The sequence below is a fragment of the Carassius carassius genome, chromosome 22, assembly GCF_963082965.1.
Source record: "Carassius carassius chromosome 22, fCarCar2.1, whole genome shotgun sequence".
Lineage (NCBI taxonomy): Eukaryota > Metazoa > Chordata > Actinopteri > Cypriniformes > Cyprinidae > Carassius > Carassius carassius.
The window spans coordinates 22,187,932-22,215,661 of record NC_081776.1 but is presented as its reverse complement, the minus strand read 5'-3'; the positions used below and the strand labels follow the sequence as shown (position 1 = coordinate 22,215,661).

The window sequence follows — 27,730 nt, the reverse complement described above, 5'->3', positions numbered from 1 at the left end:
TTTGAAAATGGTTAAAGCCTCCGCTGATTGAAATGAGATAGGCAAGCCGATCCACCAGCTGGGAACAGTCCAGGAAAAGGTCCTTGAGAGTGATTTTGTGCCTCTTTGGGATAGCATCACGAGGCGTCGTTCACTTGCAGAACGCAAGCATAGGTCTGAACCAGCGACTTTAGGTATATTGCTGCAGAGCCAGTGGTTATCTTGTAGGCAAACATCAGTATCTTGAATCTGATGGGAACAGCTATTGGTAGCCAGTGCAAAATTATGAAGAGAGGTGTGACGTGGGCTTTCTTTGGCTCGTTGAAGACCACTCTCGCTGCTGCATCCTGGATCAGTTGCAGAGGCTTGATAGTACGTGCCGGAAGACCCACCAAGGGAGCATAACAATAGCCCAGTCTGGAGAAAACAAAGAGCTTGGACAAGGAGTTGTGTGGCCTGCTCTGATCGGAAGGGTCTAATCTCCCGAACGTTGTATAAGGCAAATCTGCAGGACCGGGCCAGTGCAGCAATATGGCCTTTGAAACTTCACAAAACCTCAGGACGACGTGGCCATGTGTTACATGAATATGAGAGGGATTCTATTACTGCCTTCATGCAGTGTTAGCCAGCATGAATGCAGAATTTTCACTTCATTGTATATGAAAGGATGGCACGGGTCTACACGCAATGTCGCTGGATTAGATTCAGGGAATTTACCTGGCACCTCACAGTTTTCCACAAAACCTCATTTCACCTGCCCTGAAGAGGAGCTGTGGCATTTTGCCCCCAGGAGACACAGGGAAACCCACACGGAAGGGGACAGAGAACCTCACTCTTTCTTTCTTAGCCACGGGTGTCAAACTCAGTCCCTGGAACGACGAGGTGTTTTTCACTTGCAGAACGCAAGCATAGGTCTGAACCAGCGACTTTAGGTATATTGCTGCAGAGCCAGTGGTTATCTTGTAGGCAAACATCAGTATCTTGAATCTGATGCGAACAGCTATTGGTAGCCAGTGCAAAATTATGAAGAAACGTGTGACGTGGGCTTTCTTTGGCTCGTTTAAGACCACTCCCGCTGCTGCATCCTGGATCAGTTGCAGAGGCTTGATAGTACGTGCCGGAAGACCCGCCAAGGGAGCATAACAGTAGCCCAGTCTGGAGAAAACAAAGAGCTTGGACAAGGAGTTGTGTGGCCTGCTCTGATCGGAAGGGTCTAATCTTCCGAACTTTGTATAAGGCAAATCTGCAGGACCGGGCCAGTGCAGCAATATGGCCATTGAAACTTCACAAAACCTCAGGAGGATGTGGCCATGTGTTACATGAATATGAGAGGGATGCTATTACTGCCTTCATTCAGTGTTAGCCAGCATGAATGCAGTATTTTCACTTCATTGTGTACAAAAGGATGGCACGGGTCTACACGCAATGTCGCTGGATGAGATTCAGGGAATTTACCTGGAACCTCACAGTTTTCCACAAAACATCATTTCACCTTCCCCGAAGAGGAGCTGTGGCCTTTTGCCCCCAGGAGACACAGGGAAACCCACACGGAAGGGGACAGAGAACCTCACTCTTTCTTTCTAAGCCACGGGTGTCAAACTCAGTCCCTGGAAGGCCGGAGACCTGCAGAGTATAGATTCAAGCCTGATTGAACACACCTGATCCAACTAATCATGGCCTTCAGGCTCATTTGAAAACTACATGCCTTGTGTGTTTGAGAAGGGTTGGAAGAACACTCTACAGGGCTCGGGCCCTAAAGGAATTTAGTTTGATACCCCTGGTCTAAGCGCTCTCAGTGATCAGAAAAAAGCACCACTCTGCCCCGTGTGAGGCTCGAACTCACGACCTTCAGATTATGAGACTGACGCGCTGCCTAACTGCGCCAACGAGGCTTGTGGGCTAAAGGGCGCCCAAACAGAGAATAAGTAGCTTCTAGATCCGTGCATTCAGGTGTGGCTCCAACAGGCCATCCCTAGCCAACCAAGTGTGTCAGGATGGCCGAGCGGTCTAAGGTGCTGCGTTCAGGTCGCAGTCTCCCCTGGAGGTGTGGGTTCGAATCCCACTTCTGACAGATCTATCCTTTGGCTGCAGACAGAGACTTCAGTCTTCTGCTACGTTGAGCCAGCAGGATGTTAACTTTGACAAATCACAGCATTTGGCAAATGCTAGTATTCATTGGGCAGGCGTTGAAGACAAGGATGAGGTTTTAGACACTTTTTGAAAATGGTTAAAGCCTCCGCTGCTCGAATTGAGATAGGCAAGCCGATGCACCAGCTGGGAACAGTCCAGGAATAGGTCCTTGAGAGTGATTTTGTGCCTCTTTGGGATGGCACCACGAGGCGTCGTTCACTTGCAGAATGCAAGCATAGGTCTGAACCAGCGACTTTAGGTATATAGCTGCAGAGCCAGTGGTTATCTTGTAGGCAAACATCAGTATCTTGAATCTGATGCGAACAGCTATTGGTAGCCAGTGCAAAATTATGAAGAAAGGTGTGACGTGGGGTTTCTTTGGATCGTTTAAGACCACTCTCGCTGCTGCATCCTGGATCAGTTGCAGAGGCTTGATAGTACGTGCCGGAAGACCCGCCAAGGGAGCATAACAGTAGCCCAGTCTGGAGAAAACAAAGAGCTTGGACAAGGAGTTGTGTGGCCTGCTCTGATCGGAAGGGTCTAATCTTCCGAACTTTGTATAAGGCAAATCTGCAGGACCGGTCCAGTGCAGCAATATGGCCATTGAAACTTCACAAAACCTCAGGAGGATGTGGCCATGTGTTACATGAATATAAGAGGGATGCTATTACTGCCTTCATTCAGTGTTAGCCAGCATGAATGCAGAATTTTCACTTCATTGTATATAAAAGGATGGCACGGGTCTACACGCAATGTCGCTGGATGAGATTCAGGGAATTTACCTGGAACCTCACAGTTTTCCACAAAACATAATTTCACCTTCCCTGAAGAGGAGCTGTGGCCTTTTGCCCCCAGGAGACACAGGGAAACCCACACGGAAGGGGACAGAGAACCTCACTCTTTCTTTCTAAGCCACGGGTGTCAAACTCAGTCCCTGGAAGGCCGGAGACCTGCAGAGTTTAGATTCAAGCCTGATTGAACACACCTGATCCAACTAATCATGGCCTTCAGGCTCATTTGAAAACTACATGCCTTGTGTGTTTGAGAAGGGTTGGAACAACACTCTACAGGGCTCGGGCCCTAAAGGAATTTAGTTTGATACCCCTGGTCTAAGTACTCTCAGTGATCAGAAAATAGCACCACTCTGCCCCGTGTGAGGCTCGAACTCAAGACAAGGATGAGTTTTTAGACACTTTTTGAAAATGGTTAAAGCCTCCGCTGATTGAATTGAGATAGGCAAGCCGATCCACCAGCTGGGAACAGTCCAGGAAAAGGTCCTTGAGAGTGATTTTGTGCCTCTTTGGGATGGCACCAAGAGGCGTCGTTCACTTGCAGAACGCAAGCATAGGTCTGAACCAGCGACTTTAGGTATATTGCTGCAGAGCCAGTGGTTATCTTGTAGGCAAACATCAGTATCTTGAATCTGATGCGAACAGCTATTGGTAGCCAGTGCAAAATTATGAAGAAACGTGTGACGTGGGCTTTCTTTGGCTCGTTTAAGACCACTCTCGCTGCTGCATCCTGGATCAGTTGCAGAGGCTTGATAGTACGTGCCGGAAGACCCGCCAAGGGAGCATAACAGTAGCCCAGTCTGGAGAAAACAAAGAGCTTGGACAAGGAGTTGTGTGGCCTGCTCTGATCGGAAGGGTCTAATCTTCCGAACTTTGTATAAGGCAAATCTGCAGGACCGGGCCAGTGCAGCAATATGGCCATTGAAACTTCACAAAACCTCAGGAGGATGTGGCCATGTGTTACATGAATATGAGAGGGATGCTATTACTGCCTTCATTCAGTGTTAGCCAGCATGAATGCAGTATTTTCACTTCATTGTGTACAAAAGGATGGCACGGGTCTACACGCAATGTCGCTGGATGAGATTCAGGGAATTTACCTGGAACCTCACAGTTTTCCACAAAACATCATTTCACCTTCCCCGAAGAGGAGCTGTGGCCTTTTGCCCCCAGGAGACACAGGGAAACCCACACGGAAGGGGACAGAGAACCTCACTCTTTCTTTCTAAGCCACGGGTGTCAAACTCAGTCCCTGGAAGGCCGGAGACCTGCAGAGTATAGATTCAAGCCTGATTGAACACACCTGATCCAACTAATCATGGCCTTCAGGCTCATTTGAAAACTACATGCCTTGTGTGTTTGAGAAGGGTTGGAACAACACTCTACAGGGCTCGGGCCCTAAAGGAATTTAGTTTGATACCCCTGGTCTAAGCGCTCTCAGTGATCAGAAAAAAAGCACCACTCTGCCCCGTGTGAGGCTCGAACTCACGACCTTCAGATTATGAGACTGACGCGCTGCCTAACTGCGCCAACGAGGCTTGTGGGATAAAGGGCGCCCAAACAGAGAATAAGTAGCTTCTAGATCCTTGCATTCAGGTGTGGCTCCAACAGGCCATCCCTAGCCAATCAAGGGTGTCAGGATGGCCGAGCGGTCTAAGGCGCTGCGTTCAGGTCGCAGTCTCTCCTGGAGGCGTGGGTTCGAATCCCACTTCTGACAGATCTATCCTTTGGCTGCAGACAGAGACTTCAGTCTTCTGCTACGTTGAGCCAGCAGGATGTTAACTTTGACAAAACACAGCATTTGGCAAATGCTAGTATTCATTGGGCAGGCGTTGAAGACAAGGATGAGTTTTTAGACACTTTTTGAAAATGGTTAAAGCCTCCGCTGATTGAATTGAGATAGGCAAGCCGATCCACCAGCTGGGAACAGTCCAGGAAAAGGTCCTTGAGAGTGATTTTGTGCCTCTTTGGGATGGCACCACGAGGCGTCGTTCACTTGCAGAACGCAAGCATAGGTCTGAACCAGCGACTTTAGGTATATTGCTGCAGAGCCAGTGGTTATCTTTTAGGCAAACATCAGTATCTTGAATCTGATGCGAACAGCTATTGGTAGCCAGTGCAAAATTATGAAGAAAGGTGTGACGTGGGCTTTCTTTGGCTCGTTTAAGACCACTCTCGCTGCTGCATCCTGGATCAGTTGCAGAGGCTTGATAGTACGTGCCGGAAGACCCGCCAAGGGAGCATAACAGTAGCCCAGTCTGGAGAAAAAAAAGAGCTTGGACAAGGAGTTGTGTGGCCTGCTCTGATCGGAAGGGTCTAATCTCCCGAACGTTGTATAAGGCAAATCTGCAGGACCGGGCCAGTGCAGCAATATGGCCTTTGAAACTTCACAAAACCTCAGGACGACGTGGCCATGTGTTACATGAATATGAGAGGGATTCTATTACTGCCTTCATGCAGTGTTAGCCAGCATGAATGCAGAATTTTCACTTCATTGTATATGAAAGGATGGCACGGGTCTACACGCAATGTCGCTGGATGAGATTCAGGGAATTTACCTGGAACCTCACAGTTTTCCACAAAACATCATTTCACCTGCCCTGAAGAGGAGCTGTGGCCTTTTGCCCCCAGGAGACACAGGGAAACCCACACGGAAGGGGACAGAGAAACTCACTCTTTCTTTCTAAGCCACGGGTGTCAAACTCAGTCCCTGGAAGGCCGGATACCTGCAGAGTTTAAATTCAAGCCTGATTGAACACACCTGATCCAGCTAATCATGGCCTTCAGGCTCATTTGAAAACTACATGCCTTGTGTGTTTGAGAAGGGTTGGAAGAACACTCTACAGGGCTCGGGCCCTAAAGGAATTTAGTTTGATACCCCTGGTCTAAGCGCTCTCAGTGATCAGAAAAAAAGCACCACTCTGCCCCGTGTGAGGCTCGAACTCACGACCTTCAGATTGTGAGACTGACGCGCTGCCTAACTGCGCCAACGAGGCTTGTGGGCTAAAGGGCGCCCAAACAGAGAATAAGTAGCTTCTAGATCCGTGCATTCAGGTGTGGCTCCAACAGGCCATCCCTAGCCAACCAAGTGTGTCAGGATGGCCGAGCGGTCTAAGGCGCTGTGTTCAGGTCGCAGTCTCCCCTGGAGGCGTGGGTTCGAATCCCACTTCTGACAGATCTATCCTTTGTCTGCAGACAGAGACTTCAGTCTTCTGCTACGTTGAGCCAGCAGGGCGTTAACTTTGACAAAACACAGCATTTGGCAAATGCTAGTATTCATTGGGCAGGCGTTGAAGACAAGGATGAGTTTTTAGACACTTTTTGAAAATGGTTAAAGCCTCCGCTGATTGAATTGAGATAGGCAAGCCGATCCAGCAGCTGGGAACAGTCCAGGAAAAGGTCCTTGAGAGTGATTTTGTGCCTCTTTGGGATGGCACCACGAGGCGTCGTTCACTTGCAGAACGCAAGCATAGGTCTGAACCAGCGACTTTGGGTATATTGCTGCAGAGCCAGTGGTTATCTTGTAGGCAAACATCAGTATCTTGAATCTGATGCGAACAGCTATTGGTAGCCAGTGCAAAATTATGAAGAGAGGTGTGACGTGGGCTTTCTTTGGCTCGTTGAAGACCACTCTCGCTGCTGCATCCTGGATCAGTTGCAGAGGCTTGATAGTACGTGCCGGAAGACCCGCCAAGGGAGCATAACAGTAGCCCAGTCTGGAGAAAACAAAGAGCTTGGACAAGGAGTTGTGTGGCCTGCTCTGATCGGAAGGGTCTAATCTCCCGAACGTTGTATAAGGCAAATCTGCAGGACCGGGCCAGTGCAGCAATATGGCCTTTGAAACTTCACAAAACCTCAGGACGACGTGGCCATGTGTTACATGAATATGAGAGGGATTCTATTACTGCCTTCATGCAGTGTTAGCCAGCATGAATGCAGAATTTTCACTTCATTGTATATGAAAGGATGGCACGGGTCTACAAGCAATGTCGCTGGATGAGATTCAGGGAATTTACCTGGAACCTCACAGTTTTCCACAAAACCTCATTTCACCTGCCCTGAAGAGGAGCTGTGGCATTTTGCCCCCAGGAGACACAGGGAAACCCACACGGAAGGGGACAGAGAACCTCACTCTTTCTTTCTTAGCCACGGGTGTCAAACTCAGTCCCTTGCAGAACGCAAGCATAGGTCTGAACCAGTGAATTTAGGTATATTGCTGCAGAGCCAGTGGTTATCTTGTAGGCAAACATCAGTATCTTGAATCTGATGCGAACAGCTATTGGTAGCCAGTGCAAAATTATGAAGAGAGGTGTGACGTGGGCTTTCTTTGGCTCATTTAATACCACTCTCGCTGCTTCATCCTGGATCAGTTGCAGAGGCTTGATAGTACGTGCCGGAAGACCCGCCAAGGGAGCATAACAGTAGCCCAGTCTGGAGAAAACAAAGAGCTTGGACAAGGAGTTGTGTGGCTGCTCTGATCGGAAGGGTCTAATCTTCCGAACTTTGTATAAGGCAAATCTGCAGGACCGGGCCAGTGCAGCAATATGGCCTTTGAAACTTCACAAAACCTCAGGAGGATGTGGCCATGTGTTACATGAATATGAGAGGGATGCTATTACTGCCTTCATTCAGTGTTAGTCAGCATGAATGCAGAATTTTCACTTCATTGTATATAAAAGGATGGCACGGGTCTACACGCAATGTCGCTGGATGAGATTCAGGGAATTTACCTGGAACCTCACAGTTTTCCACAAAACATCATTTCACCTGCCCTGAAGAGGAGCTGTGGCCTTTTGCCCCCAGGAGACACAGGGAAACCCACACGGAAGGGGACAGAGAACCTCACTCTTTCTTTCTAATCCACGGGTGTCAAACTCAGTCCCTGGAAGGCCGGAGACCTGCAGAGTTTAGATTCAAGCCTGATTGAACACACCTGATCCAACTAATCATGGCCTTCAGGCTCATTTGAAAACTACATGCCTTGTGTGTTTGAGAAGGGTTGGAACAACACTCTACAGGGCTCGGGCCCTAAAGGAATTTAGTTTGATACCCCTGGTCTAAGCGCTCTCAGTGATCAGAGAAAAAGCACCACTCTGCCCCGTGTGAGGCTCGAACTCACGACCTTCAGATTATGAGACTGACGCGCTGCCTAACTGCGCCAACGAGGCTTGTGGGATAAAGGGCGCCCAAACAGAGAATAAGTAGCTTCTAGATCCTTGCATTCAGGTGTGGCTCCAACAGGCCATCCCTAGCCAATCAAGGGTGTCAGGATGGCCGAGCGGTCTAAGGCGCTGCGTTCAGGTCGCAGTCTCCCCTGGAGGCGTGGGTTCTAATCCCACTTCAGACAGATCTATCCTTTGGCTGCAGACAGAGACTTCAGTCTTCTGCTACGTTGAGCCAGCAGGATGTTAACTTTGACAAAACACAGCATTTTGGCAAATGCTAGTATTCATTGGGCAGCCGTTGAAGACAAGGATGAGTTTTTAGACACTTTTTGAAAATGGTTAAAGCCTCCGCTGATTGAATTGAGATAGGCAAGCCGATCCACCAGCTGGGAACAGTCCAGGAAAAGGTCCTTGAGAGTGATTTTGTGCCTCTTTGGGATGGCACCACAAGGCGTCGTTCACTTGCAGAACGCAAGCATAGGTCTGAACCAGCGACTTTAGGTATATTGCTGCAGAGCCAGTGGTTATCTTTTAGGCAAACATCAGTATCTTGAATCTGATGCGAACAGCTATTGGTAGCCAGTGCAAAATTATGAAGAAAGGTGTGACGTGGGCTTTCTTTGGCTCGTTTAAGACCACTCTCGCTGCTGCATCCTGGATCAGTTGCAGAGGCTTGATAGTACGTGCCGGAAGACCCGCCAAGGGAGCATAACAGTAGCCCAGTCTGGAGAAAACAAAGAGCTTGGACAAGGAGTTGTGTGGCCTGCTCTGATCGGAAGGGTCTAATCTTCCGAACTTTGTATAAGGCAAATCTGCATGACCGGGCCAGTGCAGCAATATGGCCATTGAAACTTCACAAAACCTCAGGAGGATGTGGCCATGTGTTACATGAATATGAGAGGGATGCTATTACTGCCTTCATTCAGTGTTAGCCAGCATGAATGCAGTATTTTCACTTCATTGTGTACAAAAGGATGGCACGGGTCTACACGCAATGTCGCTGGATGAGATTCAGGGAATTTACCTGGAACCTCACAGTTTTCCACAAAACATCATTTCACCTTCCCTGAAGAGGAGCTGTGGCCTTTTGCCCCCAGGAGACACAGGGAAACCCACACGGAAGGGGACAGAGAACCTCACCCTTTTTTCTAAGCCACGGGTGTCAAACTCAGTCCCTGGAAGGCCGGAGACCTGCAGAGTTTAGATTCAAGCCTGATTGAACACACCTGATCCAACTAATCATGGCCTTCAGGCTCATTTGAAAACTACATGCCTTGTGTGTTTGAGAAGGGATGGAAGAACACTCTACAGGGCTCGGGCCCTAAAGGAATTTAGTTTGATACCCCTGGTCTAAGCGCTCTCAGTGATCAGAAAAAAGCACCACTCTGCCCCGTGTGAGGCTCGAACTCACGACCTTCAGATTATGAGACTGACGCGCTGCCTAACTGCGCCAACGAGGCTTGTGGGCTAAAGGGCGCCCAAACAGAGAATAAGTAGCTTCTAGATCCGTGCATTCAGGTGTGGCTCCAACAGGCCATCCCTAGCCAACCAAGTGTGTCAGGATGGCCGAGCGGTCTAAGGCGCTGCGTTCAGGTCGCAGTCTCCCCTGGAGGTGTCGGTTCGAATCCCACTTCTGACAGATCTATCCTTTGGCTGCAGACAGAGACTTCAGTCTTCTGCTACGTTGAGCCAGCAGGGCGTTAACTTTGACAAAACACAGCATTTGGCAAATGCTAGTATTCATTGGGCAGAAGTTGAAGACAAGGATGAGTTTTTAGACACTTTTTGAAAATGGTTAAAGCCTCCGCTGATTGAATTGAGATAGGCAAGCCGATCCACCAGCTGGGAACAGTCCAGGAAAAGGTCCTTGAGAGTGATTTTGTGCCTCTTTGGGATGGCACCACGAGGCGTCGTTCACTTGCAGAACGCAAGCATAGGTCTGAACCAGCGACTTTAGGTATATTGCTGCAGAGCCAGTGGTTATCTTGTAGGCAAACATCAGTATCTTGAATCTGATGCGAACAGCTATTGGTAGCCAGTGCAAAATTATGAAGAGAGGTGTGACGTGGGCTTTCTTTGGCTCGTTGAAGACCACTCTCGCTGCTGCATCCTGGATCAGTTGCAGAGGCTTGATAGTACGTGCCGGAAGACCCGCCAAGGGAGCATAACAGTAGCCCAGTCTGGAGAAAACAAAGAGCTTGGACAAGGAGTTGTGTGGCCTGCTCTGATCGGAAGGGTCTAATCTCCCGAACGTTGTATAAGGCAAATCTGCAGGACCGGGCCAGTGCAGCAATATGGCCTTTGAAACTTCACAAAACCTCAGGACGACGTGGCCATGTGTTACATGAATATGAGAGGGATTCTATTACTGCCTTCATGCAGTGTTAGCCAGCATGAATGCGGAATTTTCACTTCATTGTATATGAAAGGATGGCACGGGTCTACACGCAATGTCGCTGGATGAGATTCAGGGAATTTACCTGGAACCTCACAGTTTTCCACAAAACCTCATTTCACCTGCCCTGAAGAGGAGCTGTGGCATTTTGCCCGCAGGAGACACAGGGAAACCCACACGGAAGGGGACAGAGAACCTCACTCTTTCTTTCTTAGCCACGGGTGTCAAACTCAGTCCCTTGCAGAACGCAAGCATAGGTCTGAACCAGCGACTTTAGGTATATTGCTGCAGAGCCAGTGGTTATCTTGTAGGCAAACATCAGTATCTTGAATCTGATGCGAACAGCTATTGGTAGCCAGTGCAAAATTATGAAGAGAGGAGTGACGTTGGCTTTCTTTGGCTCATTTAATACCACTCTCGCTGCATCATCCTGGATCAGTTGCAGAGGCTTGATAGTACGTGCCGGAAGACCCGCCAAGGGAGCATAACAGTAGCCCAGTCTGGAGAAAACAAAGAGCTTGGACAAGGAGTTGTGTGGCTGCTCTGATCGGAAGGGTCTAATCTTCCGAACTTTGTATAAGGCAAATCTGCAGGACCGGGCCAGTGCAGCAATATGGCCTTTGAAACTTCACAAAACCTCAGGAGGATGTGGCCATGTGTTACATGAATATGAGAGGGATGCTATTACTGCCTTCATTCAGTGTTAGTCAGCATGAATGCAGAATTTTCACTTCATTGTATATAAAAGGATGGCACGGGTCTACACGCAATGTCGCTGGATGAGATTCAGGGAATTTACCTGGAACCTCACAGTTTTCCACAAAACATCATTTCACCTGCCCTGAAGAGGAGCTGTGGCCTTTTGCCCCCAGGAGACACAGGGAAACCCACACGGAAGGGGACAGAGAACCTCACTCTTTCTTTCTAATCCACGGGTGTCAAACTCAGTCCCTGGAAGGCCGGAGACCTGCAGAGTTTAGATTCAAGCCTGATTGAACACACCTGATCCAACTAATCATGGCCTTCAGGCTCATTTGAAAACTACATGCCTTGTGTGTTTGAGAAGGGTTGGAACAACACTCTACAGGGCTCGGGCCCTAAAGGAATTTAGTTTGATACCCCTGGTCTAAGCGCTTTCAGTGATCAGAAAAAAAGCACCACTCTGCCCCGTGTGAGGCTCGAACTCACGACCTTCAGATTATGAGACTGACGCGCTTCCTAACTGCGCCAACGAGGCTTGTGGGATAAAGGGCGCCCAAACAGAGAATAAGTAGCTTCTAGATCCTTGCATTCAGGTGTGGCTCCAACAGGCCATCCCTAGCCAATCAAGGGTGTCAGGATGGCCGAGCGGTCTAAGGCGCTGCGTTCAGGTCGCAGTCTCCCCTGGAGGCGTGGGTTCGAATCCCACTTCTGACAGATCTATCCTTTGGCTGCAGACAGAGACTTCAGTCTTCTGCTACGTTGAGCCAGCAGGATGTTAACTTTGACAAAACACAGCATTTCGCAAATGCTAGTATTCATTGGGCAGGCGTTGAAGACAAGGATGAGTTTTTAGACACTTTTTGAAAATGGTTAAAGCCTCCGCTGATTGAATTGAGATAGGCAAGCCGATCCACCAGCTGGGAACAGTCCAGGAAAAGGTCCTTGAGAGTGATTTTGTGCCTCTTTGGGATGGCACCACGAGGCGTCGTTCACTTGCAGAACGCAAGCATAGGTCTGAACCAGCGACTTTAGGTATATTGCTGCAGAGCCAGTGGTTATCTTGTAGGCAAACATCAGTATCTTGAATCTGATGCGAACAGCTATTGGTAGCCAGTGCAAAATTATGAAGAGAGGTGTGACGTGGGCTTTCTTTGGCTCGTTGAAGACCACTCTCGCTGCTGCATCCTGGATCAGTTGCAGAGGCTTGATAGTACGTGCCGGAAGACACGCCAAGGGAGCATAACAGTAGCCCAGTCTGGAGAAAACAAAGAGCTTGGACAAGGAGTTGTGTGGCCTGCTCTGATCGGAAGGGTCTAATCTCCCGAACGTTGTATAAGGCAAATCTGCAGGACCGGGCCAGTGCAGCAATATGGCCTTTGAAACTTCACAAAACCTCAGGACGACGTGGCCATGTGTTACATGAATATGAGAGGGATTCTATTACTGCCTTCATGCAGTGTTAGCCAGCATGAATGCAGAATTTTCACTTCATTGTATATGAAAGGATGGCACGGGTCTACACGCAATGTCGCTGGATGAGATTCAGGGAATTTACCTGGAACCTCACAGTTTTCCACAAAACCTCATTTCACCTGCCCTGAAGAGGAGCTGTGGCATTTTGCCCCCAGGAGACACAGGGAAACCCACACGGAAGGGGACAGAGAACCTCACTCTTTCTTTCTTAGCCACGGGTGTCAAACTCAGTCCCTGGAACGACGAGGCGTCGTTCACTTGCAGAACGCAAGCATAGGTCTGAACCAGCGACTTTAGGTATATTGCTGCAGAGCCAGTGGTTATCTTTTAGGCAAACATCAGTATCTTGAATCTGATGCGAACAGCTATTGGTAGCCAGTGCAAAATTATGAAGAAAGGTGTGACGTGGGCTTTCTTTGGCTCGTTTAAGACCACTCTCGCTGCTGCATCCTGGATCAGTTGCAGAGGCTTGATAGTACGTGCCGGAAGACCCGCCAAGGGAGCATAACAGTAGCCCAGTCTGGAGAAAACAAAGAGCTTGGACAAGGAGTTGTGTGGCCTGCTCTGATCGGAAGAGAATAAGTAGCTTCTAGATCCGTACATTCAGGTGTGGCTCCAACAGGCCATCCCTAGCCAACCAAGTGTGTCAGGATGGCCGAGCGGTCTAAGGCGCTGCGTTCAGGTCGCAGTCTCCCCTGGAGGCGTGGGTTCGAATCCCACTTCTGACAGATCTATCCTTTGGCTGCAGACAGAGACTTCAGTCGTCTGCTACGTTGAGCCAGCAGGGCGTTAACTTTGACAAAACACAGCATTTGGCAAATGCTAGTATTCATTGGGCAGAAGTTGAAGACAAGGATGAGTTTTTAGACACTTTTTGAAAATGGTTAAAGCCTCCGCTGATTGAATTGAGATAGGCAAGCCGATCCACCAGCTGGGAACAGTCCAGGAAAAGGTCCTTGAGAGTGATTTTGTGCCTCTTTGGGATGGCACCACGAGGCGTCGTTCACTTGCAGAACGCAAGCATAGGTCTGAACCAGCGACTTTAGGTATATTGCTGCAGAGCCAGTGGTTATCTTGTAGGCAAACATCAGTATCTTGAATCTGATGCGAACAGCTATTGGTAGCCAGTGCAAAATTATGAAGAGAGGTGTGACGTGGGCTTTCTTTGGCTCGTTGAAGACCACTCTCGCTGCTGCATCCTGGATCAGTTGCAGAGGCTTGATAGTACGTGCCGGAAGACCCGCCAAGGGAGCATAACAGTAGCCCAGTCTGGAGAAAACAAAGAGCTTGGACAAGGAGTTGTGTGGCCTGCTCTGATCGGAAGGGTCTAATCTCCCGAACGTTGTATAAGGCAAATCTGCAGGACCGGGCCAGTGCAGCAATATGGCCTTTGAAACTTCACAAAACCTCAGGACGACGTGGCCATGTGTTACATGAATATGAGAGGGATTCTATTACTGCCTTCATGCAGTGTTAGCCAGCATGAATGCAGAATTTTCACTTCATTGTATATGAAAGGATGGCACGGGTGTACACGCAATGTCGCTGGATGAGATTCAGGGAATTTACCTGGAACCTCACAGTTTTCCACAAAACCTCATTTCACCTGCCCTGAAGAGGAGCTGTGGCATTTTGCCCCCAGGAGACACAGGGAAACCCACACGGAAGGGGACAGAGAACTTCACTCTTTCTTTCTTAGCCACGGGTGTCAAACTCAGTCCCTTGCAGAACGCAAGCATAGGTCTGAACCAGCGACTTTAGGTATATTGCTGCAGAGCCAGTGGTTATCTTGTAGGCAAACATCAGTATCTTGAATCTGATGCGAACAGCTATTGGTAGCCAGTGCAAAATTATGAAGAGAGGTGTGACGTGGGCTTTCTTTGGCTCGTTTAAGACCACTCTCGCTGCTGCATCCTGGATCATTTGCAGAGGCTTGATAGTACGTGCCGGAAGACCCGCCAAGGGAGCATAACAGTAGCCCAGTCTGGAGAAAACAAAGAGCTTGGACAAGGAGTTGTGTGGCCTGCTCTGATCGGAAGGGTCTAATCTTCAGAACTTTGTATAAGGCAAATCTGCAGGACCGGGCCAGTGCAGCAATATGGCCTTTGAAACTTCACAAAACCTCAGGAGGATGTGGCCATGTGTTACATGAATATGAGAGGGATGCTATTACTGCCTTCATTCAGAGTTAGCCAGCATGAATGCAGAATTTTCACTTCATTGTATATAAAAGGATGGCACGGGTCTACACGCAATGTCGCTGGATGAGATTCAGGGAATTTACCTGGAACCTTACAGTTTTCCACAAAACATCATTTCACCTGCCCTGAAGAGGAGCTGTGGCCTTTTGCCCCCAGGAGACACAGGGAAACCCACACGGAAGGGGACAGAGAACCTCACTCTTTCTTTCTAATCCACGGGTGTCAAACTCAGTCCCTGGAAGGCCGGAGACCTGCAGAGTTTAGATTCAAGCCTGATTGAACACACCTGATCCAACTAATCATGGCCTTCAGGCTCATTTGAAAACTACATGCCTTGTGTGTTTGAGAAGGGTTGGAACAACACTCTACAGGGCTCGGGCCCTAAAGGAATTTAGTTTGATACCCCTGGTCTAAGCGCTCTCAGTGATCAGAAAAAAAGCACCACTCTGCCCCGTGTGAGGCTCGAACTCACGGCCTTCAGATTATGAGACTGACGCGCTGCCTAACTGCGCCAACGAGGCTTGTGGGATAAAGGGCGCCCAAACAGAGAATAAGTAGCTTCTAGATCCTTGCATTCAGGTGTGGCTCCAACAGGCCATCCCTAGCCAATCAAGGGTGTCAGGATGGCCGAGCGGTCTAAGGCGCTGCGTTCAGGTCGCAGTCTCTCCTGGAGGCGTGGGTTCGAATCCCACTTCTGACAGATCTATCCTTTGGCTGCAGACAGAGACTTCAGTCTTCTGCTACGTTGAGCCAGCAGGATGTTAACTTTGACAAAACACAGCATTTGGCAAATGCTAGTATTCATTGGGCAGGCGTTGAAGACAAGGATGAGTTTTTAGACACTTTTTGAAAATGGTTAAAGCCTCCGCTGATTGAATTGAGATAGGCAAGCCGATCCACCAGCTGGGAACAGTCCAGGAAAAGGTCCTTGAGAGTGATTTTGTGCCTCTTTGGGATGGCACCACGAGGCGTCGTTCACTTGCAGAACGCAAGCATAGGTCTGAACCAGCGACTTTAGGTATATTGCTGCAGAGCCAGTGGTTATCTTTTAGGCAAACATCAGTATCTTGAATCTGATGCGAACAGCTATTGGTAGCCAGTGCAAAATTATGAAGAGAGGTGTGACGTGGGCTTTCTTTGGCTCGTTGAAGACCACTCTCGCTGCTGCATCCTGGATCAGTTGCAGAGGCTTGATAGTACGTGCCGGAAGACCCGCCAAGGGAGCATAACAGTAGCCCAGTCTGGAGAAAACAAAGAGCTTGGACAAGGAGTTGTGTGGCCTGCTCTGATCGGAAGGGTCTAATCTCCCGAACGTTGTATAAGGCAAATCTGCAGGACCGGGCCAGTGCAGCAATATGGCCTTTGAAACTTCACAAAACCTCAGGACGACGTGGCCATGTGTTACATGAATATGAGAGGGATTCTATTACTGCCTTCATGCAGTGTTAGCCAGCATGAATGCAGAATTTTCACTTCATTGTATATGAAAGGATGGCACGGGTCTACACGCAATGTCGCTGGATGAGATTCAGGGAAATTACCTGGAACCTCACAGTTTTCCACAAAACCTCATTTCACCTGCCCTGAAGAGGAGCTGTGGCATTTTGCCCCCAGGAGACACAGGGAAACCCACACGGAAGGGGACAGAGAACCTCACTCTTTCTTTCTTAGCCACGGGTGTCAAACTCAGTCCCTAGCAGAACGCAAGCATAGGTCTGAACCAGCGACTTTAGGTATATTGCTGCAGAGCCAGTGGTTATCTTGTAGGCAAACATCAGTATCTTGAATCTGATGCGAACAGCTATTGGTAGCCAGTGCAAAATTATGAAGAGAGGTGTGACGTGGGTTTTCTTTGGCTCGTTAAAGACCACTCTCGCTGCTGCATCCTGGATCAGTTGCAGAGGCTTGATAGTACGTGCCGGAAGACCCGCCAAGGGAGCATAACAGTAGCCCAGTCTGGAGAAAACAAAGAGCTTGGACAAGGAGTTGTGAGGCCTGCTCTGATCGGAAGGGTCTAATCTTCTGAACTTTGTATAAGGCAAATCTGCAGGACCGGGCCAGTGCAGCAATATGGCCATTGAAACTTCACAAAACCTCAGGAGGATGTGGCCATGTGTTACATGAATATGAGAGGGATGCTATTACTGCCTTCATTCAGTGTTAACCAGCATGAATGCAGAATTTTCACTTCATTGTATATGAAAGGATGGCACGGGTCTACACGCAATGTCGCTGGATGAGATTCAGGGAATTTACCTGGAACCTCACAGTTTTCCACAAAACATCATTTCACCTGCCCTGAAGAGGAGCTGTGGCCTTTTGCCCCCAGGAGACACAGGGAAACCCACACGGAAGGGGACAGAGAACCTCACTCTTTCTTTCTAAGCCACGGGTGTCAAACTCAGTCCCTGGAAGGCCGGAGACCTGCAGAGTTTAGATTCAAGCCTGATTGAACACACCTGATCCAACTAATCATGGCCTTCAGGCTCATTTGAAAACTACATGCCTTGTGTGTTTGAGAAGGGTTGGAAGAACACTCTACAGGGCTCGGGCCCTAAAGGAATTTAGTTTGATAGCCCTGGTCTAAGCGCTCTCAGTGATCAGAAAAAAGCACCACTCTGCCCCGTGTGAGGCTCGGACTCACGACCTTCAGATTATGAGACTGACGCGCTGCTTAACTGTGCCAACGAGGTTTGTGGGCTAAAGGGCGCCCAAACAGAGAATAAGTAGCTTCTAGAACCGTGCATTCAGGTGTGGCTCCAACAGGCCATCCCTAGCCAACCAAGTGTGTCAGGATGGCCGAGCGGTCTAAGGCGTTGCGTTCAGGTCGCAGTCTCCCCTGGAGGCGTGGGTTCGAATCCCACTTCTGACAGATCTATCCTTTGGCTGCAGACAGAGACTTAGGTCTTCTGCTACGTTGAGCCAGCAGGGCGTTAACTTTGACAAAACACAGCATTTGGCAAATGCTAGTATTCATTGGGCAGGCGTTGAAGACAAGGATGAGTTTTTAGACACTTTTTGAAAATGGTTAAAGCCTCCGCTGATTGAATTGAGATAGGCAAGCCGATCCACCAGCTGGGAACAGTCCAGGAAAAGGTCCTTGAGAGTGATTTTGTGCCTCTTTGGGATAGCATCACGAGGCGTCGTTCACTTGCAGAACGCAAGCATAGGTCTGAACCAGCGACTTTAGGTATATTGCTGCAGAGCCAGTGGTTATCTTGTAGGCAAACATCAGTATCTTGAATCTGATGCGAACAGCTATTGGTAGCCAGTGCAAAATTATGAAGAGAGGTGTGACGTGGGCTTTCTTTGGCTCGTTGAAGACCACTCTCGCTGCTGCATCCTGGATCAGTTGCAGAGGCTTGATAGTACGTGCCGGAAGACCCACCAAGGGAGCATAACAATAGCCCAGTCTGGAGAAAACAAAGAGCTTGGACAAGGAGTTGTGAGGCCTGCTCTGATCGGAAGGGTCTAATCTTCTGAACTTTGTATAAGGCAAATCTGCAGGACCGGGCCAGTGCAGCAATATGGCCATTGAAACTTCACAAAACCTCAGGAGGATGTGGCCATGTGTTACATGAATATGAGAGGGATGCTATTACTGCCTTCATTCAGTGTTAACCAGCATGAATGCAGAATTTTCACTTCATTGTATATGAAAGGATGGCACGGGTCTACACGCAATGTCGCTGGATGAGATTCAGGGAATTTACCTGGAACCTCACAGTTTTCCACAAAACATCATTTCACCTGCCCTGAAGAGGAGCTGTGGCCTTTTGCCCCCAGGAGACACAGGGAAACCCACACGGAAGGGGACAGAGAACCTCACTCTTTCTTTCTAAGCCACGGGTGTCAAACTCAGTCCCTGGAAGGCCGGAGACCTGCAGAGTTTAGATTCAAGCCTGATTGAACACACCTGATCCAACTAATCATGGCCTTCAGGCTCATTTGAAAACTACATGCCTTGTGTGTTTGAGAAGGGTTGGAAGAACACTCTACAGGGCTCGGGCCCTAAAGGAATTTAGTTTGATAGCCCTGGTCTAAGCGCTCTCAGTGATCAGAAAAAAGCACCACTCTGCCCCGTGTGAGGCTCGAATTCACGACCTTCAGATTATGAGACTGACGCGCTGCCTAACTGTGCCAACGAGGTTTGTGGGCTAAAGGGCGCCCAAACAGAGAATAAGTAGCTTCTAGATCCGTGCATTCAGGTGTGGCTCCAACAGGCCATCCCTAGCCAACCAAGTGTGGCAGGATGGCCGAGCGTTCTAAGGCGCTGCGTTCAGGTCGCAGTCTCCCCTGGAGGCGTGGGTTCGAATCCCACTTCTGACAGATCTATCCTTTGGCTGCAGACAGAGACTTCAGTCTTCTGCTACGTTGAGCCAGCAGGGCGTTAACTTTGACAAAACACAGCATTTGGCAAATGCTAGTATTCATTGGGCAGAAGTTGAAGACAAGGATGAGTTTTTAGACACTTTTTGAAAATGGTTAAAGCCTCCGCTGATTGAATTGAGATAGGCAAGCCGATCCACCAGCTGGGAACAGTCCAGGAAAAGGTCCTTGAGAGTGATTTTGTGCCTCTTTGGGATGGCACCACGAGGCGTCGTTCACTTGCAGAACGCAAGCATAGGTCTGAACCAGCGACTTTAGGTACATTGCTGCAGAGCCAGTGGTTATCTTGTAGGCAAACATCAGTATCTTGAATCTGATGCGAACAGCTATTGGTAGCCAGTGCAAAATTATGAAGAGAGGTGTGACGTGGGCTTTCTTTGGCTCGTTGAAGACCACTCTCGCTGCTGCATCCTGGATCAGTTACAGAGGCTTGATAGTACGTGCCGGAAGACCCGCCAAGGGAGCATAACAGTAGCCCAGTCTGGAGAAAACAAAGAGCTTGGACAAGGAGTTGTGTGGCCTGCTCTGATCGGAAGGGTCTAATCTCCCGAACGTTGTATAAGGCAAATCTGCAGGACCGGGCCAGTGCAGCAATATGGCCTTTGAAACTTCACAAAACCTCAGGACGACGTGGCCATGTGTTACATGAATATGAGAGGGATTCTATTACTGCCTTCATGCAGTGTTAGCCAGCATGAATGCAGAATTTTCACTTCATTGTATATGAAAGGATGGCACGGGTCTACACGCAATGTCGCTGGATGAGATTCAGGGAATTTACCTGGAACCTCACAGTTTTCCACAAAACATCATTTCACCTGCCCTGAAGAGGAGCTGTGGCCTTTTGCCCCCAGGAGACACAGGAAAACCCACACGGAAGGGGACAGAGAAACTCACTCTTTCTTTCTAAGCCACGGGTGTCAAACTCAGTCCCTGGAAGGCCGGATACCTGCAGAGTTTAGATTCAAGCCTGATTGAACACACCTGATCCAGCTAATCATGGCCTTCAGGCTCATTTGAAAACTACATGCCTTGTGTGTTTGAGAAGGGTTGGAAGAACACTCTACAGGGCTCGGGCCCTAAAGGAATTTAGTTTGATACCCCTGGTCTAAGCGCTCTCAGTGATCAGAAAAAAGCACCACTCTGCCCTGTGTGAGGCTCGAACTCACGACCTTCAGATTATGAGACTGACGCGCTGCCTAACTGCGCCAACGAGGCTTGTGGGCTAAAGGGCGCCCAAACAGAGAATAAGTAGCTTCTAGATCCGTGCATTCAGGTGTGGCTCCAACAGGCCATCCCTAGCCAACCAAGTGTGTCAGGATGGCTGAGCGGTCTAAGGCGCTGTGTTCAGGTCGCAGTCTCCCCTGGAGGCGTGGGTTCGAATCCCACTTCTGACAGATCTATCCTTTGTCTGCAGACAGAGACTTCAGTCTTCTGCTACGTTGAGCCAGCAGGGCGTTAACTTTGACAAAACACAGCATTTGGCAAATGCTAGTATTCATTGGGCAGGCGTTGAAGACAAGGATGAGTTTTTAGACACTTTTTGAAAATGGTTAAAGCCTCCGCTGATTGAATTGAGATAGGCAAGCCGATCCACCAGCTGGGAACAGTCCAGGAAAAGGTCCTTGAGAGTGATTTTGTGCCTCTTTGGGATGGCACCACGAGGCGTCGTTCACTTGCAGAACGCAAGCATAGGTCTGAACCAGCGACTTTAGGTATATTGCTGCAGAGCCAGTGGTTATCTTTTAGGCAAACATCAGTATCTTGAATCTGATGCGAACAGCTATTGGTAGCCAGTGCAAAATTATGAAGAGAGGTGTGACGTGGGCTTTCTTTGGCTCGTTGAAGACCACTCTCGCTGCTGCATCCTGGATCAGTTGCAGAGGCTTGATAGTACGTGCCGGAAGACCCGCCAAGGGAGCATAACAGTAGCCCAGTCTGGAGAAAACAAAGAGCTTGGACAAGGAGTTGTGTGGCCTGCTCTGATCGGAAGGGTCTAATCTCCCGAACGTTGTATAAGGCAAATCTGCAGGACCGGGCCAGTGCAGCAATATGGCCTTTGAAACTTCACAAAACCTCAGGACGACGTGGCCATGTGTTACATGAATATGAGAGGGATTCTATTACTGCCTTCATGCAGTGTTAGCCAGCATGAATGCAGAATTTTCACTTCATTGTATATGAAAGGATGGCACGGGTCTACACGCAATGTCGCTGGATGAGATTCAGGGAATTTACCTGGAACCTCACAGTTTTCCACAAAACCTCATTTCACCTGCCCTGAAGAGGAGCTGTGGCATTTTGCCCCCAGGAGACACAGGGAAACCCACACGGAAGGGGACAGAGAACCTCACTCTTTCTTTCTTAGCCACGGGTGTCAAACTCAGTCCCTAGCAGAACGCAAGCATAGGTCTGAACCAGCGACTTTAGGTATATTGCTGCAGAGCCAGTGGTTATCTTGTAGGCAAACATCAGTATCTTGAATCTGATGCGAACAGCTATTGGTAGCCAGTGCAAAATTATGAAGAGAGGTGTGACGTGGGTTTTCTTTGGCTCGTTAAAGACCACTCTCGCTGCTGCATCCTGGATCAGTTGCAGAGGCTTGATAGTACGTGCCGGAAGACCCGCCAAGGGAGCATAACAGTAGCCCAGTCTGGAGAAAACAAAGAGCTTGGACAAGGAGTTGTGAGGCCTGCTCTGATCGGAAGGGTCTAATCTTCTGAACTTTGTATAAGGCAAATCTGCAGGACCGGGCCAGTGCAGCAATATGGCCATTGAAACTTCACAAAACCTCAGGAGGATGTGGCCATGTGTTACATGAATATGAGAGGGATGCTATTACTGCCTTCATTCAGTGTTAACCAGCATGAATGCAGAATTTTCACTTCATTGTATATGAAAGGATGGCACGGGTCTACACGCAATGTCGCTGGATGAGATTCAGGGAATTTACCTGGAACCTCACAGTTTTCCACAAAACATCATTTCACCTGCCCTGAAGAGGAGCTGTGGCCTTTTGCCCCCAGGAGACACAGGGAAACCCACACGGAAGGGGACAGAGAACCTCACTCTTTCTTTCTAAGCCACGGGTGTCAAACTCAGTCCCTGGAAGGCCGGAGACCTGCAGAGTTTAGATTCAAGCCTGATTGAACACACCTGATCCAACTAATCATGGCCTTCAGGCTCATTTGAAAACTACATGCCTTGTGTGTTTGAGAAGGGTTGGAAGAACACTCTACAGGGCTCGGGCCCTAAAGGAATTTAGTTTGATAGCCCTGGTCTAAGCGCTCTCAGTGATCAGAAAAAAGCACCACTCTGCCCCGTGTGAGGCTCGGACTCACGACCTTCAGATTATGAGACTGACGCGCTGCTTAACTGTGCCAACGAGGTTTGTAGGCTAAAGGGCGCCCAAACAGAGAATAAGTAGCTTCTAGAACCGTGCATTCAGGTGTGGCTCCAACAGGCCATCCCTAGCCAACCAAGTGTGTCAGGATGGCCGAGCGGTCTAAGGCGTTGCGTTCAGGTCGCAGTCTCCCCTGGAGGCGTGGGTTCGAATCCCACTTCTGACAGATCTATCCTTTGGCTGCAGACAGAGACTTAGGTCTTCTGCTACGTTGAGCCAGCAGGGCGTTAACTTTGACAAAACACAGCATTTGGCAAATGCTAGTATTCATTGGGCAGGCGTTGAAGACAAGGATGAGTTTTTAGACACTTTTTGAAAATGGTTAAAGCCTCCGCTGATTGAATTGAGATAGGCAAGCCGATCCACCAGCTGGGAACAGTCCAGGAAAAGGTCCTTGAGAGTGATTTTGTGCCTCTTTGGGATAGCATCACGAGGCGTCGTTCACTTGCAGAACGCAAGCATAGGTCTGAACCAGCGACTTTAGGTATATTGCTGCAGAGCCAGTGGTTATCTTGTAGGCAAACATCAGTATCTTGAATCTGATGCGAACAGCTATTGGTAGCCAGTGCAAAATTATGAAGAGAGGTGTGACGTGGGCTTTCTTTGGCTCGTTGAAGACCACTCTCGCTGCTGCATCCTGGATCAGTTGCAGAGGCTTGATAGTACGTGCCGGAAGACCCACCAAGGGAGCATAACAATAGCCCAGTCTGGAGAAAACAAAGAGCTTGGACAAGGAGTTGTGAGGCCTGCTCTGATCGGAAGGGTCTAATCTTCTGAACTTTGTATAAGGCAAATCTGCAGGACCGGTCCAGTGCAGCAATATGGCCATTGAAACTTCACAAAACCTCAGGAGGATGTGGCCATGTGTTACATGAATATGAGAGGGATGCTATTACTGCCTTCATTCAGTGTTAACCAGCATGAATGCAGAATTTTCACTTCATTGTATATGAAAGGATGGCACGGGTCTACACGCAATGTCGCTGGATGAGATTCAGGGAATTTACCTGGAACCTCACAGTTTTCCACAAAACATCATTTCACCTGCCCTGAAGAGGAGCTGTGGCCTTTTGCCCCCAGGAGACACAGGGAAACCCACACGGAAGGGGACAGAGAACCTCACTCTTTCTTTCTAAGCCACGGGTGTCAAACTCAGTCCCTGGAAGGCCGGAGACCTGCAGAGTTTAGATTCAAGCCTGATTGAACACACCTGATCCAACTAATCATGGCCTTCAGGCTCATTTGAAAACTACATGCCTTGTGTGTTTGAGAAGGGTTGGAAGAACACTCTACAGGGCTCGGGCCCTAAAGGAATTTAGTTTGATAGCCCTGGTCTAAGCGCTCTCAGTGATCAGAAAAAAGCACCACTCTGCCCCGTGTGAGGCTCGAATTCACGACCTTCAGATTATGAGACTGACGCGCTGCCTAACTGTGCCAACGAGGTTTGTGGGCTAAAGGGCGCCCAAACAGAGAATAAGTAGCTTCTAGATCCGTGCATTCAGGTGTGGCTCCAACAGGCCATCCCTAGCCAACCAAGTGTGGCAGGATGGCCGAGCGTTCTAAGGCGCTGCGTTCAGGTCGCAGTCTCCCCTGGAGGCGTGGGTTCGAATCCCACTTCTGACAGATCTATCCTTTGGCTGCAGACAGAGACTTCAGTCTTCTGCTACGTTGAGCCAGCAGGGCGTTAACTTTGACAAAACACAGCATTTGGCAAATGCTAGTATTCATTGGGCAGAAGTTGAAGACAAGGATGAGTTTTTAGACACTTTTTGAAAATGGTTAAAGCCTCCGCTGATTGAATTGAGATAGGCAAGCCGATCCACCAGCTGGGAACAGTCCAGGAAAAGGTCCTTGAGAGTGATTTTGTGCCTCTTTGGGATGGCACCACGAGGCGTCGTTCACTTGCAGAACGCAAGCATAGGTCTGAACCAGCGACTTTAGGTACATTGCTGCAGAGCCAGTGGTTATCTTGTAGGCAAACATCAGTATCTTGAATCTGATGCGAACAGCTATTGGTAGCCAGTGCAAAATTATGAAGAGAGGTGTGACGTGGGCTTTCTTTGGCTCGTTGAAGACCACTCTCGCTGCTGCATCCTGGATCAGTTGCAGAGGCTTGATAGTACGTGCCGGAAGACCCGCCAAGGGAGCATAACAGTAGCCCAGTCTGGAGAAAACAAAGAGCTTGGACAAGGAGTTGTGTGGCCTGCTCTGATCGGAAGGGTCTAATCTCCCGAACGTTGTTTAAGGCAAATCTGCAGGACCGGGCCAGTGCAGCAATATGGCCTTTGAAACTTCACAAAACCTCAGGACGACGTGGCCATGTGTTACATGAATATGAGAGGGATTCTATTACTGCCTTCATGCAGTGTTAGCCAGCATGAATGCAGAATTTTCACTTCATTGTATATGAAAGGATGGCACGGGTCTACACGCAATGTCGCTGGATGAGATTCAGGGAATTTACCTGGAACCTCACAGTTTTCCACAAAACATCATTTCACCTGCCCTGAAGAGGAGCTGTGGCCTTTTGCCCCCAGGAGACACAGGGAAACCCACACGGAAGGGGACAGAGAAACTCACTCTTTCTTTCTAAGCCACGGGTGTCAAACTCAGTCCCTGGAAGGCCGGATACCTGCAGAGTTTAGATTCAAGCCTGATTGAACACACCTGATCCAGCTAATCATGGCCTTCAGGCTCATTTGAAAACTACATGCCTTGTGTGTTTGAGAAGGGTTGGAAGAACACTCTACAGGGCTCGGGCCCTAAAGGAATTTAGTTTGATACCCCTGGTCTAAGCGCTCTCAGTGATCAGAAAAAAGCACCACTCTGCCCCGTGTGAGGCTCGAACTCACGACCTTCAGATTATGAGACTGACGCGCTGCCTAACTGCGCCAACGAGGCTTGTGGGCTAAAGGGCGCCCAAACAGAGAATAAGTAGCTTCTAGATCCGTGCATTCAGGTGTGGCTCCAACAGGCCATCCCTAGCCAACCAAGTGTGTCAGGATGGCCGAGCGGTCTAAGGCGCTGTGTTCAGGTCGCAGTCTCCCCTGGAGGCGTGGGTTGGAATCCCACTTCTGACAGATCTATCCTTTGTCTGCAGACAGAGACTTCAGTCTTCTGCTACGTTGAGCCAGCAGGGCGTTAACTTTGACAAAACACAGCATTTGGCAAATGCTAGTATTCATTGGGCAGGCGTTGAAGACAAGGATGAGTTTTTAGACACTTTTTGAAAATGGTTAAAGCCTCCGCTGATTGAATTGAGATAGGCAAGCCGATCCAGCAGCTGGGAACAGTCCAGGAAAAGGTCCTTGAGAGTGATTTTGTGCCTCTTTGGGATGGCACCACGAGGCGTCGTTCACTTGCAGAACGCAAGCATAGGTCTGAACCAGCGACTTTGGGTATATTGCTGCAGAGCCAGTGGTTATCTTGTAGGCAAACATCAGTATCTTGAATCTGATGCGAACAGCTATTGGTAGCCAGTGCAAAATTATGAAGAGAGGTGTGACGTGGGCTTTCTTTGGCTCGTTGAAGACCACTCTCGCTGCTGCATCCTGGATCAGTTGCAGAGGCTTGATAGTACGTGCCGGAAGACCCGCCAAGGGAGCATAACAGTAGCCCAGTCTGGAGAAAACAAAGAGCTTGGACAAGGAGTTGTGTGGCCTGCTCTGATCGGAAGGGTCTAATCTCCCGAACGTTGTATAAGGCAAATCTGCAGGACCGGGCCAGTGCAGCAATATGGCCTTTGAAACTTCACAAAACCTCAGGACGACGTGGCCATGTGTTACATGAATATGAGAGGGATTCTATTACTGCCTTCATGCAGTGTTAGCCAGCATGAATGCAGAATTTTCACTTCATTGTATATGAAAGGATGGCACGGGTCTACACGCAATGTCGCTGGATGAGATTCAGGGAATTTACCTGGAACCTCACAGTTTTCCACAAAACCTCATTTCACCTGCCCTGAAGAGGAGCTGTGGCATTTTGCCCCCAGGAGACACAGGGAAACCCACACGGAAGGGGACAGAGAACCTCACTCTTTCTTTCTTAGCCACGGGTGTCAAACTCAGTCCCTTGCAGAACGCAAGCATAGGTCTGATCCAGCGACTTTAGGTATATTGCTGCAGAGCCAGTGGTTATCTTGTAGGCAAACATCAGTATCTTGAATATGATGCGAACAGCTATTGGTAGCCAGTGCAAAATTATGAAGAGAGGTGTGACGTGGGTTTTCTTTGGCTCGTTAAAGACCACTCTCGCTGCTGCATCCTGGATCAGTTGCAGAGGCTTGATAGTACGTGCCGGAAGACCCGCCAAGGGAGCATAACAGTAGCCCAGTCTGGAGAAAACAAAGAGCTTGGACAAGGAGTTGTGAGGCCTGCTCTGATCGGAAGGGTCTAATCTTCTGAACTTTGTATAAGGCAAATCTGCAGGACCGGGCCAGTGCAGCAATATGGCCATTGAAACTTCACAAAACCTCAGGAGGATGTGGCCATGTGTTACATGAATATGAGAGGGATGCTATTACTGCCTTCATTCAGTGTTAACCAGCATGAATGCAGAATTTTCACTTCATTGTATATGAAAGGATGGCACGGGTCTACACGCAATGTCGCTGGATGAGATTCAGGGAATTTACCTGGAACCTCACAGTTTTCCACAAAACATCATTTCACCTGCCCTGAAGAGGAGCTGTGGCCTTTTGCCCCCAGGAGACACAGGGAAACCCACACGGAAGGGGACAGAGAACCTCACTCTTTCTTTCTAAGCCACGGGTGTCAAACTCAGTCCCTGGAAGGCCGGAGACCTGCAGAGTTTAGATTCAAGCCTGATTGAACACACCTGATCCAACTAATCATGGCCTTCAGGCTCATTTGAAAACTACATGCCTTGTGTGTTTGAGAAGGGTTGGAAGAACACTCTACAGGGCTCGGGCCCTAAAGGAATTTAGTTTGATAGCCCTGGTCTAAGCGCTCTCAGTGATCAGAAAAAAGCACCACTCTGCCCCGTGTGAGGCTCGGACTCACGACCTTCAGATTATGAGACTGACGCGCTGCCTAACTGTGCCAACGAGGTTTGTGGGCTAAAGGGCGCCCAAACAGAGA

At 49.0% G+C, this 27,730-nt stretch overlaps 23 non-coding genes across 23 annotated transcripts; 14 read left to right on the top strand and 9 right to left on the bottom strand.

The window, feature by feature from the left end:
- Positions 1-1,797: 1,797 nt before the first annotated feature.
- On the bottom strand, positions 1,798-1,871 carry trnam-cau (transfer RNA methionine (anticodon CAU)). Its single transcript has one exon. It is a non-coding gene; the product is annotated as a tRNA-Met (tRNA).
- Positions 1,872-1,967: 96 nt separating this feature from the next.
- trnal-cag (transfer RNA leucine (anticodon CAG)) lies at positions 1,968-2,050 on the top strand. Its single transcript has one exon. It is a non-coding gene; the product is annotated as a tRNA-Leu (tRNA).
- A 2,314-nt stretch (positions 2,051-4,364) lies between these two features.
- trnam-cau (transfer RNA methionine (anticodon CAU)) lies at positions 4,365-4,438 on the bottom strand. Its single transcript has one exon. It is a non-coding gene; the product is annotated as a tRNA-Met (tRNA).
- Positions 4,439-4,534: 96 nt separating this feature from the next.
- trnal-cag (transfer RNA leucine (anticodon CAG)) lies at positions 4,535-4,617 on the top strand. The gene has a single exon. It is a non-coding gene; the product is annotated as a tRNA-Leu (tRNA).
- Positions 4,618-5,822: 1,205 nt separating this feature from the next.
- On the bottom strand, positions 5,823-5,896 carry trnav-cac (transfer RNA valine (anticodon CAC)). Its single transcript has one exon. It is a non-coding gene; the product is annotated as a tRNA-Val (tRNA).
- Positions 5,897-5,992: 96 nt separating this feature from the next.
- On the top strand, positions 5,993-6,075 carry trnal-cag (transfer RNA leucine (anticodon CAG)). Its single transcript has one exon. It is a non-coding gene; the product is annotated as a tRNA-Leu (tRNA).
- A 1,919-nt stretch (positions 6,076-7,994) lies between these two features.
- Positions 7,995-8,068, bottom strand: trnam-cau (transfer RNA methionine (anticodon CAU)). Its single transcript has one exon. It is a non-coding gene; the product is annotated as a tRNA-Met (tRNA).
- Positions 8,069-8,164: 96 nt separating this feature from the next.
- On the top strand, positions 8,165-8,247 carry trnal-cag (transfer RNA leucine (anticodon CAG)). The gene has a single exon. It is a non-coding gene; the product is annotated as a tRNA-Leu (tRNA).
- A 1,204-nt stretch (positions 8,248-9,451) lies between these two features.
- trnam-cau (transfer RNA methionine (anticodon CAU)) lies at positions 9,452-9,525 on the bottom strand. Its single transcript has one exon. It is a non-coding gene; the product is annotated as a tRNA-Met (tRNA).
- A 96-nt stretch (positions 9,526-9,621) lies between these two features.
- Positions 9,622-9,704, top strand: trnal-cag (transfer RNA leucine (anticodon CAG)). Its single transcript has one exon. It is a non-coding gene; the product is annotated as a tRNA-Leu (tRNA).
- A 1,919-nt stretch (positions 9,705-11,623) lies between these two features.
- Positions 11,624-11,697, bottom strand: trnam-cau (transfer RNA methionine (anticodon CAU)). The gene has a single exon. It is a non-coding gene; the product is annotated as a tRNA-Met (tRNA).
- Positions 11,698-11,793: 96 nt separating this feature from the next.
- On the top strand, positions 11,794-11,876 carry trnal-cag (transfer RNA leucine (anticodon CAG)). Its single transcript has one exon. It is a non-coding gene; the product is annotated as a tRNA-Leu (tRNA).
- A 1,404-nt stretch (positions 11,877-13,280) lies between these two features.
- trnal-cag (transfer RNA leucine (anticodon CAG)) lies at positions 13,281-13,363 on the top strand. Its single transcript has one exon. It is a non-coding gene; the product is annotated as a tRNA-Leu (tRNA).
- Positions 13,364-15,283: 1,920 nt separating this feature from the next.
- trnam-cau (transfer RNA methionine (anticodon CAU)) lies at positions 15,284-15,357 on the bottom strand. The gene has a single exon. It is a non-coding gene; the product is annotated as a tRNA-Met (tRNA).
- A 96-nt stretch (positions 15,358-15,453) lies between these two features.
- On the top strand, positions 15,454-15,536 carry trnal-cag (transfer RNA leucine (anticodon CAG)). The gene has a single exon. It is a non-coding gene; the product is annotated as a tRNA-Leu (tRNA).
- A 2,089-nt stretch (positions 15,537-17,625) lies between these two features.
- Positions 17,626-17,708, top strand: trnal-cag (transfer RNA leucine (anticodon CAG)). The gene has a single exon. It is a non-coding gene; the product is annotated as a tRNA-Leu (tRNA).
- Positions 17,709-19,082: 1,374 nt separating this feature from the next.
- trnal-cag (transfer RNA leucine (anticodon CAG)) lies at positions 19,083-19,165 on the top strand. Its single transcript has one exon. It is a non-coding gene; the product is annotated as a tRNA-Leu (tRNA).
- A 1,204-nt stretch (positions 19,166-20,369) lies between these two features.
- On the bottom strand, positions 20,370-20,443 carry trnam-cau (transfer RNA methionine (anticodon CAU)). The gene has a single exon. It is a non-coding gene; the product is annotated as a tRNA-Met (tRNA).
- Positions 20,444-20,539: 96 nt separating this feature from the next.
- On the top strand, positions 20,540-20,622 carry trnal-cag (transfer RNA leucine (anticodon CAG)). Its single transcript has one exon. It is a non-coding gene; the product is annotated as a tRNA-Leu (tRNA).
- Positions 20,623-22,711: 2,089 nt separating this feature from the next.
- trnal-cag (transfer RNA leucine (anticodon CAG)) lies at positions 22,712-22,794 on the top strand. Its single transcript has one exon. It is a non-coding gene; the product is annotated as a tRNA-Leu (tRNA).
- A 1,374-nt stretch (positions 22,795-24,168) lies between these two features.
- On the top strand, positions 24,169-24,251 carry trnal-cag (transfer RNA leucine (anticodon CAG)). Its single transcript has one exon. It is a non-coding gene; the product is annotated as a tRNA-Leu (tRNA).
- A 1,204-nt stretch (positions 24,252-25,455) lies between these two features.
- On the bottom strand, positions 25,456-25,529 carry trnam-cau (transfer RNA methionine (anticodon CAU)). The gene has a single exon. It is a non-coding gene; the product is annotated as a tRNA-Met (tRNA).
- Positions 25,530-25,625: 96 nt separating this feature from the next.
- Positions 25,626-25,708, top strand: trnal-cag (transfer RNA leucine (anticodon CAG)). The gene has a single exon. It is a non-coding gene; the product is annotated as a tRNA-Leu (tRNA).
- Positions 25,709-27,730: the final 2,022 nt, after the last annotated feature.